The sequence below is a fragment of the Watersipora subatra genome, chromosome 6 (assembly GCF_963576615.1).
Source record: "Watersipora subatra chromosome 6, tzWatSuba1.1, whole genome shotgun sequence".
Lineage (NCBI taxonomy): Eukaryota > Metazoa > Bryozoa > Gymnolaemata > Cheilostomatida > Watersiporidae > Watersipora > Watersipora subatra.
Window position 1 is genome coordinate 27,223,460 of NC_088713.1, and position 12,082 is coordinate 27,235,541.

Below are 12,082 nucleotides of genomic sequence, written 5' to 3' on the forward strand. Positions count from 1 at the left end.
GATTATTATTATATACTATAACCTTAAACATGTGTGGAGTGAAAGTATCGATTGCGATCTATTCAAAATTTACATGGTGTATCCCTTCCGAACTATGAATTCAGTACATTGTTTGACAACATCTCTTATATGCCACATGTTCTGATTATCAATATGTTTACCTTTTAAATTTGGTATGTTCACTCAAGCTGATTGTGTCACAGCCAAATTTCAAACTAATTTTATTTTTCTCTTTATCTTCAACTATGTGCTTGTCAATCGCAAGTCAAGAAATAGACTTTGCTTGTTTAAAAAATGGCTATCTGCTTATTTAAAAGTTAATCATGGACCTATTTTACACATTTTCAAAGTTGAAACAAATTATAAATTTGTTATTCATGACATATGTAAGGAAAAAAATTTCAAGAATCAACTAACGTAAATCGTTAAATGTTTGTAATCTAGCAACCAAACAAACTCACTATTCTTCACACAAAGTTTTTCGTAAATTTAATTTTTTAGGCAAAAATACGTAATTTATTATCTTTATTATCATTTTCTTTGTCTGAAGTTAGCTATAAATTTGTCCTTTTGACAGAAGTACAACTTGATTTAGTTTTAGTCTTGGGCGTAAACATTAATGAATGTCATGTATTGATTTGTCGGCGTATCAAACAATTGTTTCTGTTGTAATCTTAATTTTAAATGATTCAGGATGTGGATAGTTTGGTATGAAATAATGTTTAAAATTAACTTAGTGCGAACCTTCGCTCGTGAAACTGTCTTTGTGCCCGTACATGTAATAAAAATTATTTGAATCAATTTAAAAATAATCTGCACTACCTTCTTTTATGGCATAGCTTAAGCTTTCAATACCACTATTTACAATTGTAAATCTGAAAGATCGACCTTATATTATTGCTGTATAAAAGCAGAACTGTTGACAGCTTGTGACGTTTAATTTTTAAATTTCATTCCAAAAGATATTTTTTGAATAGAATTGAAAGAAAAAACAACAACAGTAAAAGTGCTTAAATTTAATTGTGCTATAATTAACTAGTAATAAACTCTGTTTTGCTATGATTATGTTCAAAAACTATTTGGTATTTAGTTATATGACTTTGATCCATATCAGCTTTGGCATGGTATTGCAAGAATAGTGAGTAGAGGGGTATAGAAACATAGTTATTATAGAATACAAATATCCTTCTTGTGAAAATAATCAAATTTTATATACGTACTGTACATACTTTGGTATCTAATCAATAACTATAGAAATACAAACACCTACATTATTGTCTATTGATAATAATTAAAGTTTCATATATGTACTGTACGTAATGAAAATTGGTAAAAAAACAGTAAGTTATTTTTAGTAACTAATTAGTTACCTACCAAATTTTTAGTAAATTCAGTAGTTCTAATATGGTAGAGAACATAACATAGTAACAGATTACAACTACATATAGTAGGGAGTACAAACCTTTAATGCATATCTATGACATAAACATTGAATTTAACTGAAATGAATTTAACTCACTAAATACATACTTGAAGCTCAGTTTCAGTAAGAAATTTAAAAAACCGAACTTCAACTTTTTCAAAAGCTAAACTTTCATAGCAAATCTGTTTTCAAATGTTTTCTGTTATAACCTCTAACAAATAAAGCTAAACATAGATAACATGCATTGTATATCTCTCTAAGGCATTTTAGAAGGATTTCAGCAAATAGCATACTGTCATTTATCTTATTTTATAGTAATCAGCACATTGAATGCCAAATTTAAAGTTTGAGAGCTTTTTGGTGATATTGTATCATATGGCAGAAAACAAACAATCCATCCTAGCTACGGCCTCACCAAAAAACTTTGTCAAAAAGAAAACATTGTGTTCTATCAAAAAAAAGCAAAAAAATTTATAACACAGAGCGCAATGCATTATTTAATAACAGAAAGTGCATATTTAGCGTGTAATCGTTAAAAAAATATACAATATATGATAAAAGCAAGGGATGTGGTAAGAAGGAATTAGCCTTGCGGTCACACATGCTTGTTAACAGACTTGTGATTATAATGATGTTAGATGTAATCCTTGAAAAAGGTGATATTATGATGGTGTTATTCCAAAATTGATTTACCACTGCTACGATTTTCTAGCTCCAGCTGGACATACAAAAGACAGACGAACAAAATACAAACTTTGAGAGATATATATTTATATACATATTATTTTATAATAATCCAAATACAACAAGTAGTTGTTTAAACTTGACCTGCAAAAGTTAAAGAGTATAACATCCTGGTCATTCCAGATGTATATCCTCGAACTCCAATACATGAATTTTTTGTGGTTTTATTTCATCGCTGTTTGATACTTGCTTTAAAGATAAAGCTGCATAGGTTTCTCAACGACGGTAATCAATAAATATGAATAAATTATAAAATATTATTGAGCTTCCATAGATTAGATTTCAAATGGTGGAAGATTTATAGTTCTACAAGCTAACAATAACCACCCGCTTGCAAAAATTTTGTTTACATAATATATTTATTTGGTTTGGGTAAACTTTTTATCAGCCAAATTAAACATCAAATTAGAATTACAAAGACCTATTATCAGAGGATTAGGAATTTTATCCTGTTGTCAACAAAAAATTTTTGATTTAAACCAATCATGTAAGTGCGTTTGTGTACAACTCAAAGATTAATAGAAACTTTGGATGCAGGTTTTATTTCCTATTTACAACAGGATCAGTTATGGTGTGACTCTATTTTCCTATATTTATTATGATGTGATCATCAGCAACTTAGTTACATCAGACCGACTTTCCATATCCTGTAGTTTGTTTGGCATTTAGTTTTGGTTTAAGTTCAGGTTATATTGCATCAAAATTCAAATAAGATATTTAAACAATAATGTTTTTAGTTTCTATTAAATTGCATGTCTTTTTATGAGTCATGATATAAGTACTTGTGAGCGCATTAACACAACCGCTGAGGTTCCTATAAAAAGACATGACTTCAGGGCTCTGTACTGCTCGTTAAGACTTCTGAGTATGTGTACCACACTTTCAAGCAAAGAATTTTCTATACAAAAGTGCTGAAATACAAGATGTAAGTTTATATATATAATTGAGATCAATATAAGTATATTTGCACAAATAAAGAATATAACTGAACTCATATATGCAAAGCGTAAGGGCACTCAATCTTTCTCTCTTTCTTTCTAGCTCTCTCCCTTGCTCATTGCCTCTTTTTTTGCTTTCTTTCTCTCGTTTCAATCTCTTTCTCTTTCTTCCTCGATCTTCTTATCACATACACTGTCCCTTCTTCATTGGGAGCACGTTTCTCTAACCAGACCCCAGTTGGAAGTTAGTTTAGCTTAACCTTTGCATTACCTCATACTTTATCTCAGTCTACGGACTTTCTCCTGCAGTTGTCTCCTTCTGGTGACATTGAGAGAGTGCTTGGAAGCTATGCAGCATTCCGTTTAGGCCACTCCCTCACAGTTGCGGACATTCTAAAGTACCACCCCGGTCCTATTTTAATGATGCTTTTTTTAGAACCTTGCTCATTGGCCGGCTTTTCCATAAATTTTGTCCCAGTTTTGGGTAGTGATTAGTTTCACGGGTTTGCCCTAGCTGCCAGAATACATGTAAATGTAGATGAGCAAAGCTCACAAGTACATTCGATCAAAGGGGTCAGCACTGGGTTCACTTGTCGTGTCAGCTAGTGACTGGGTAGGGCAGTTATTTTCTTGTTCAAGTCTACACTGTAGTTGGATTAAATTTTTTTCCTTTTCCAGTGTGAGTCGGTTTTCCAGTTTCAGAGTCAACATTCACAGTCTCATCTCGGTCACAAGGCACCAGGCTTGCTAAGCTAGTAACTGGACCAGATCTTACTAGTTGACCAGGTCAATGAGCTGATTTGACTTATTGACTCAACGCTCGTCCTGTCGCTTCACCACCTGATACTGTAAAGCATGCTGTCAAATGCACAGACTAACTCACAAAGAAAAAATATGTCATCAAACTATGTGTCTCAAACTGCATGACCAGCTTTCTTAGATCGGAACCAGTTGTCTACATATGGCTTGTAATAGTACTGAAAGTCAATCACATGTGTGCGTGCGTGCGTGTGTGCGTGCATGTGTGTGTGTATTTGTCTCAGTGAAAAAAATAAAAATGTTTGTATTATGCTCATAGAAAACTGAAGCTGACTGAAAAATGCATATATAAAATAAAAAATTTTAAATCATAAAAATAATATAACTTAATAAAAATGTGATTAAGATAGAATATACAATTAGATCTAAAAATGTGTTGGGAAGATTCACTCTAAATTTTATTATAGACAGACATTCTGAGGTTAGCTTTGTCAAAACTAAGATTGGTGTGGCTTCTGATGGTATTAGCATTAAGCTTTTTATGGCTAAATGGCAGTCATATAGATGTTGGACAGACTGCAACTCTGAAACGCCACCAGGTTTCATAGCTGATTTACTACCCTTTGTAATAACTTTTTAGAGTAATTGGTGAGATAACAGAAAACAGCTACCAGATGATAAGTAAGAACACTTTCGTTAAACCATTTATAGCATGTTGTGATAAGACTAGTGTTGTTACTCAGATGCCACAGTTGACTCATAATATGTAATATTGTGTGAGCTTTAAATGCACACTTTTCAGTATTGGTTTTAAAGTCTGGTTTCTGGTTCAGAACTGCGCCAAGATAGGTGAATCCTGACACCTGCTTAATAGTCGAGTTGTTTATGACTAGATTATGAACGGTCGGGTTATCACGACAGTGACTGCAGATTAACTCTTTAGTTCTTTTAGAGTTTAGCAGAAGGTCATGTCAGCGTGTCAGTTACTAAATTCATCTGCTTCATCTGCTGTTTGATGTTTGCATTGCTGTAAGGAACTCTAGGACTACTGTGTCGTCAGTATTATTGATGTAGTTGATGTTATCGTGCTTATATGGCATGTCTGAGACATAAAATGAGAACATCGAGAGACTGATAATGCACCCCTGAGGTGTTCCTGTTGATGATTTGATTATGGCTGATGTATTTGCAGGGGTCTTAACAGTTTGTGCTTAGGTTGGTTAAAAAGCTGTGCAGCAATTTGATTATGTTTGAATGAAAGGCAGGCTAGGAAACAATTTTTTTCATTACCAGCGCTGGATTAATGCGGTTAAAAGCACTCGTGTAGTCAATAAAAAAAGTGTGAATAAAGTTCTTATCACTCTTATCTAGATGTTTGCTTAACATGTCTATAAGTACAAGCAGAGCATTTTTGGTGAATTGGTTTGGCTCGTACGCAAACGCAATCATTCCACTTTTAATGCAAGAGCCTTAGAAGCTTCATAGTTTGTGTGGTCTGTGTGGCTCAGTCTCACCTGAATTTTCTCTGCTAGTGTAATTTTTTCTGTGTGAGGCAGCCTGATCAGCACAAAAAATTTAGTAGATTGCATAATTGGACTTGTTTTACAGTATGAAAGACAACTCTCAATAAAACTATTGCTCTTTGTAAATCTGTTCTCGAACACGGGTAATGCAGCTAGTATTTTATAAAAACCACACTACAATGTAATAAAACAGAATCTGATCATGTTACATAACATAATATTACCCTGAAATATGCACTATACTTTACTTCAAAGTAAAGTTGCACCACTTTGTGTAAAGCAATCAAACCAAACATGATGAAACATTGTATAGCGAATCATATAATAATATTATGGAAATAAACCCATAAACATTATTAAGTTATGTCTTTAAAATAAAGCAAAATAATATGTTTTCATGCAATAAATTATATTATTTTACATTATGATACATGATAACGTAGTCTCATATAATATGCCAAAACATGAACAACATTATTTAATAAAAAATAGAATGTCTTGATGTAGTTTGTTATGACTAAGTAAAATAATTTATTTCAACATCATAGAAAGGTGATACAATATAGTGTAGTACACAACATATAATATAGTGTTTTATAATACAACAAATTGTTATACCTGTTATAAAATAATTTACTTTGATAAAATATAATAATGTTCAACTTATAATATAATACAATATTTTGTAATGCAATACAACTTATTACAGCATATAATTGTACTAGCAGATGTAATATTATATAAAGTAATATAATACGCCGTTACGTGGTATACAATTGACTCGTTGTGTCAATTGACACAGCCAATCAATTGACATCACTGCAAAATCCACCAGTAGGTCCTGAGGCTCCATCACATTTTACTTGACGTGAACAAATTGTATACAACCACTAACAACTGTTTTGAAAATATCATTGCCAGCTGACGCAACAATCTTTCACCTAAAATCTGTTCTCTTAGCAGAGAAAGGCAATTTAAACACATTTTGTCAAACTGTTTATTTGATTTTAATGGCTAACTGTTGCCCTTTTTTGTTTCATCATTGTTATATAGCTCAATTTAAAAAAAAATTAATTTCGAAATAGAATTGTTGCCAATAAACTAATACATGTATATATAGGCAGCTATTTTGAAAAATATGAATCACTAGCAATTGTTTTGAACATTTAATGTTTTATTTCAAATATTTAGTTAAAATATATTTTGGTGTGCTTAATTCAACATAAGAAACATGCAATGTTATCTCAAAAACTTGCTTAACATAAAAATAGAAAAATTATTATTAATACATTATTTGAGAAAATTGTTTTTACAAAAACTGACCCGCCAACTTCTATAAATTTTTATTTAATTACAATGCCTGTTCACTGCAAAAAGGTTTAGTGAGTTACAAGGTTTTACAATAATAAAAATGAAAGCTACTTGCAATGTTCGCAATCAGGTGGTATATTTTTAATAAAACCTTATGGTGAATACAACTTCGTCATAATTCAATTATTGTGGAGTCGTACTTTGTGCAGTATAAACCATTGCAAAATTGATCACATGTATTATAACATTTTGAAATATGTTCATCTAATTTGAAAACTGATATATTTAGAAAAATATTTTTAAAAGCTTGCTGTGACAATGTTTAGGTAATATTTAAAGATAAAATTACACACAAAAAAAATTTAGTAGATTTGATCAAAAACTTTTTTCTATCATTTACTATAGTTTTGACGGTTTGAGTTGATCTGACTTCTAAGATATTTTAAGATTGAAATCGACAAAAAGTTATTGGGCTAAAAATGCTGAGCTAAAGCGCAAGTTCGATTATGGCATCTCTCATTGCAAAAAGATAGACAGAATAGGAATGCGTAATGCTGCAACTATAACAAAATAGCCAAAAACTATTGCAACAATAGCAATAAGTGCTGTCATTTTTGTACATATTTTTTCCAAGAGTTCAAATTCTGTGATCAGGTTTTGCTGATTTTGTGCTTAAAATGTATTTGCAGCCAGATTACCTCTAACTTCAAAAACAATCATAAATGATCAAGAAATTATATTACTTTTGATAAAGCTACCAAAATTTTGTCTACATTTACCTTTAACTATCTATTGACATAAATTTGCAATTTTTAAAATATAGATGTTGAATAAGGTATATAACATTTATACTTGCCACGCGTCTTCTCCTTTTCAGCTTAATAGCTCAAGGTTCAATTAAAACATTGCTATAAGTAGAATTAGAACTCACAACATGTGACTGTGTAAACTGACATTCTGACACTTTTACACATATACTAATCAACCAAGACTTTGCATGGCCTATGAATTGGGCTGACATTTTATGAGCATTATTAGTCCTCTTGACACTCTCCATAAACACTAGACTGCATGGAAACTAGTTATTACTTTAAACATTACTATAGTAAAATCTGTGCCTGTCCATGCATCTGCTCAGAGCCATAGAAGGTTGTTGATAAAAGGATTGCATCATATGGGATACAAACCCAGGATAATCGGCTTCACTACCCAACACTGGCACCGATCGCTCACCTTATTATTTTTAAAAGATTTTGTGCATATAGTTGCTCTCTCCTATATTTTCACATGTTAAAATTTCAGACATCGCACCAGAATGCTAAGGTATCAACCAGCTTTTTGGCCAAACCACGCTTGAATATCGGAAAAGAACTTCGCCTTTCAGGAATCGAACTTCAAAAATTCATCTCATCAGACTGACACGCAAACTCCATTGGAAAATAACCATCTACCCACATTTTGAAACAATTTTGAAAGGACTTATTACACATCATGCTCTGTCATGGCAAACTGGGCTGCAAAGTTTGCATTTCGTTTTCCCAATGGAGATCATAATGAGGTATTGAAAAATCATCAAATCATACATGAGTCAGAGTCACAACATTGGGCTCAGAACACTGACACAATTATTTTGTTGCCAACAACAGTTTTGCAATAATTAAACATATGGCTGTCGCACCTAACAATCTCTCATAGCACATTGGCCAGGGTATCATGTAGCTTAGAGAAATATCATAATTTACATGTGAACTTCCATACATTCTTTATATTTTAGAAATATCTTAAGGAAAGCATGTTTTTAAGTGAGGAATTACTGTGGGAAGACAAAAGTCGGTTTATAGCAGTTTATGGGTGACCTACAGTAGGCGCTGGCGATGATATACTGCTGAAACAGCCATTTTCAGCAATTTGAGGCAGACTAGTTATTGGCTTCTCAAAGTATTTAACTGCTAACTTTATGGCGTAAGCAAGGATTAAAGCTCTCCCATCCGTACCTTCTTGAATTGAATCTATCTCCATAGTTAGCTCATCAGAATCGGGCTTGAGGTTTATAGAAGCTTGTTTCATACCGTTGCAGAGCCTTACAACAATACATGTGCCCCCTAGGAAATCACTTGAGAGGTCACACGAGTAGAGGTTTTTATGGCACTTATTCTCTATTGCATCATAGTTAATGAAACCGATAGTTTGTTCAAGAGAAAGACAGGAGCTTTTAAAAACACGTGATGGATTTTGTCGGCTATCTTTGTGAGAACGATCACTGCGATGAAATATTCCATCAGTGATGAAGATGGTTTCTTGACTTTCCATTTCAATGACTGAGGCCTGCCGATCAGTCAATTCTACCAATAGCTGTGGACTGTTGTCACATCCAATTATTAAATAGTAAACTTTGTTTCTCGAAATGCATGACCTTTCTGTAGAGGTAAGTGGTGTGTATGCATATGAAACAATCCTTAGTTTGTTCAGAGTATTTAGAGCTTTGTAAACACCCGCTTTTCTCGAGTAACAGACTGATGCAAAACTTGGCCTTACTGGCAACGGCCAATCTACTGGTCGCAACAGAAGAGAACTACTGAATGACTCATTAGGCATTAACCGAGAAATATCTTCTGGTATGACAGAGTTTTCACTCCGTTGGCCATATACCATGTATGGAATACTCGGTAAATCACAGTTGAACCGAAACTCTCTTCGAGCATACATAAAGGCTAAACTAATAAGCATAAACTTGGAGACATGATCAAGATCAGTGGGAAGAATCTTTATATGCATCTCCTTATCACTCGAGCACGTCTTGTGCTTATAGTTGAACTCTGCAAACAAGTAGCCACTTGGGTGGACAATGTCATTGGTCCAGTATCCATCCGCAAAGTCTTGATCAAAAAATTTAGGTTTTAAACTTTTCATTACTAATGTTGAATTAGACAAATATACGTTTGGTCCAAAAAGCACTCCTTCCATTGGCCGCCCCGTTTTAACAGATTTGTTTGCGCAACGTAATGTTAAAAGTTGATAACTTACTGTGTTTCCTGTAAGAGTGAACAACGGTCTTCCTGAACGCTGTTTGACAGAAACAAAACCATCTTGCCCATCGGACTTGGACACCTCAAGTATGAGGAGATCATATTCATGCAAGGTGTTGGTTTTGGTTGAAGTTCTTTGGAACATGTGAACCGTATAGAATTCATGGCCATTCCAGTCTTTCGCGTGAGGCCTAATGACCACTTCTTGCATACGGAGAACCGGACGCTCATCGGCTCCAGCCGCCTCTAGCTGTCTCATGGTTTTAGACATATTTTTACTTAGTGTTTCTAAATGCTTAAAAATGTGAAGCCAATGCTTTATAATTTTTTAGATAGTTTTGTTTTGAGATACTTTAATTATAATAGGTGTCAGAAATATTACATACATTCACAATATTTACCACATAACTTTCAATTAGGTGCATTGGTACTAATACTTGTCAATGGTATAATTAAATGAGACTATACAGAAAAAATGTGCTATGTTTGTTATAGTGCTGTTTATTTAGAATTATATTATAATATGAATAATGGCAGTATTCTTCTGTAAAAGTATCAAAATATTTAACAGTTATAAGGCCCTATAATGGTCAAAATGATAGCTAATTGCAGATTTCTCAACAAAGGAATATTTTTTATAAAACCTGATAGAGAAATTGAGTTTTTCATAATTAAAATGAAGTAGAGTTGTAATTTTAACAGAATGAAATATTGCAAAATGAATTGTTATAACATTTTGATATATGATAATCTATTTTTGAACATGATTTATATTCAACCAAGTTAAATAGGTTTTTTCTATGACAATGTTTAGGTAATATTTAAAAACTCAATTACAATTACAACTCAGTTGAGTCTATCAGAAAGTACAGTATTTCCTATCAGTTAAAATTGTTTGGGATGTTTGAGGTAGTCTGATGACCAGAATGTTTCATGATTAAAATCAACCAATCTTGATCATTGTTGAAATGCTCAGCTCAAGTGTAAGCTCAAATATGACATATATAGTTGCTGAATAACAACCCTTGCCTACCCTTACTATGATTGTTTCAAAACTAAAGAAATAAAAAAAGGTATTTTGTAAAAAAATTAAGCCTATTTAGAATGTCTTTGAAAAACCGCAAAATAGTTTTCGTGCAGATATTTCACAACTGAAATCGAATAATGTTAATTGCGCTCAGTTTACCAACCTAGATGTGGTTTTTACCGTTTTTTATTAATTTAGCATGCCTTTTACCATATTACATGTTTACCAGCTTGCTGACAGTTTCGTGTACCGTGGGAAACAGTCATGTGTAATAGCATGTGCACATTCACTCTTAGATGTTGGAAGATAGTACAGAGGTGCGGATGGAAGCTTGCTTAGGAGAGAATTTGAATATTCCGGTTTGATCCTTGTCTGATGCACTATTTTTAGCAATGTTGTCAGATTACTTTGGAACAGATGAACGGAAGAACGGACATCTAGCTTTTGATATAGAAGAGCTTGTAATTGTGAAGAATTTGAAAGAATAAAGCTTTGTACAATCATATATTTTAATCAAAAAAGCTATCTTCAAACATTGCTTAGGCATTTTTCATTTATAGTATTAAAAATTAAGCACCCTGACAATAATCAAGTTTGTTTTATTGTGATGTTCTATTCTGATTTGCTAGTGAGTTATTGTGTTAGAGTGTTATTAAAAAATAACTTAGATTAAATAAGAAAGACACGGAAAATCAATTGAACATCTTCAATTGATTTTCCGTGTCTTTCTTATTTAATCTAAGTTATTTTGCATCGATGCATCATAAAGGTTTTATATACTCTGTCTAAAGTGGCTAAACTATTTATAACTTTATGTAATACCTAATGAAGGCGTGCATGCAATTGCAATAGAACATGTATTCATAATCAAAGCAAGAGTATTCAATGAGGGATGAGGTTTTGGCAATTACGATAAACATTGAGTGTTGAGCAGCTTTTGGCCTGAATACATGTTCAACCCATAATTTTGCATCATTAAAAGCGTTTATTGAGCTGAAAGGCTATAAAATGATCAAAATGACAGCTACTTGCAACGTTCTCAATCGAGTGTTATAATTCTTTACAAAACTGGACAGAGAAGACAACTCTATCTAAATTAAATTACTGTTGAGTTGTACTTTCAACGGTAGAAACTACTCCAAGATAAATTAATATAACAATTACCAATATGTTCATGTAGTTCGGAAAAGGTTTATTTTCTACAATAGTTTAATAATCTTACTGCAGTTCACAGACAGATGTATCATAAAATTGGTTTCGACAATAAACATTGAAGGCAGCACGATATGAGCACTTCATATCAGACAGAGTTCATAGCAATGTCAGCAGTG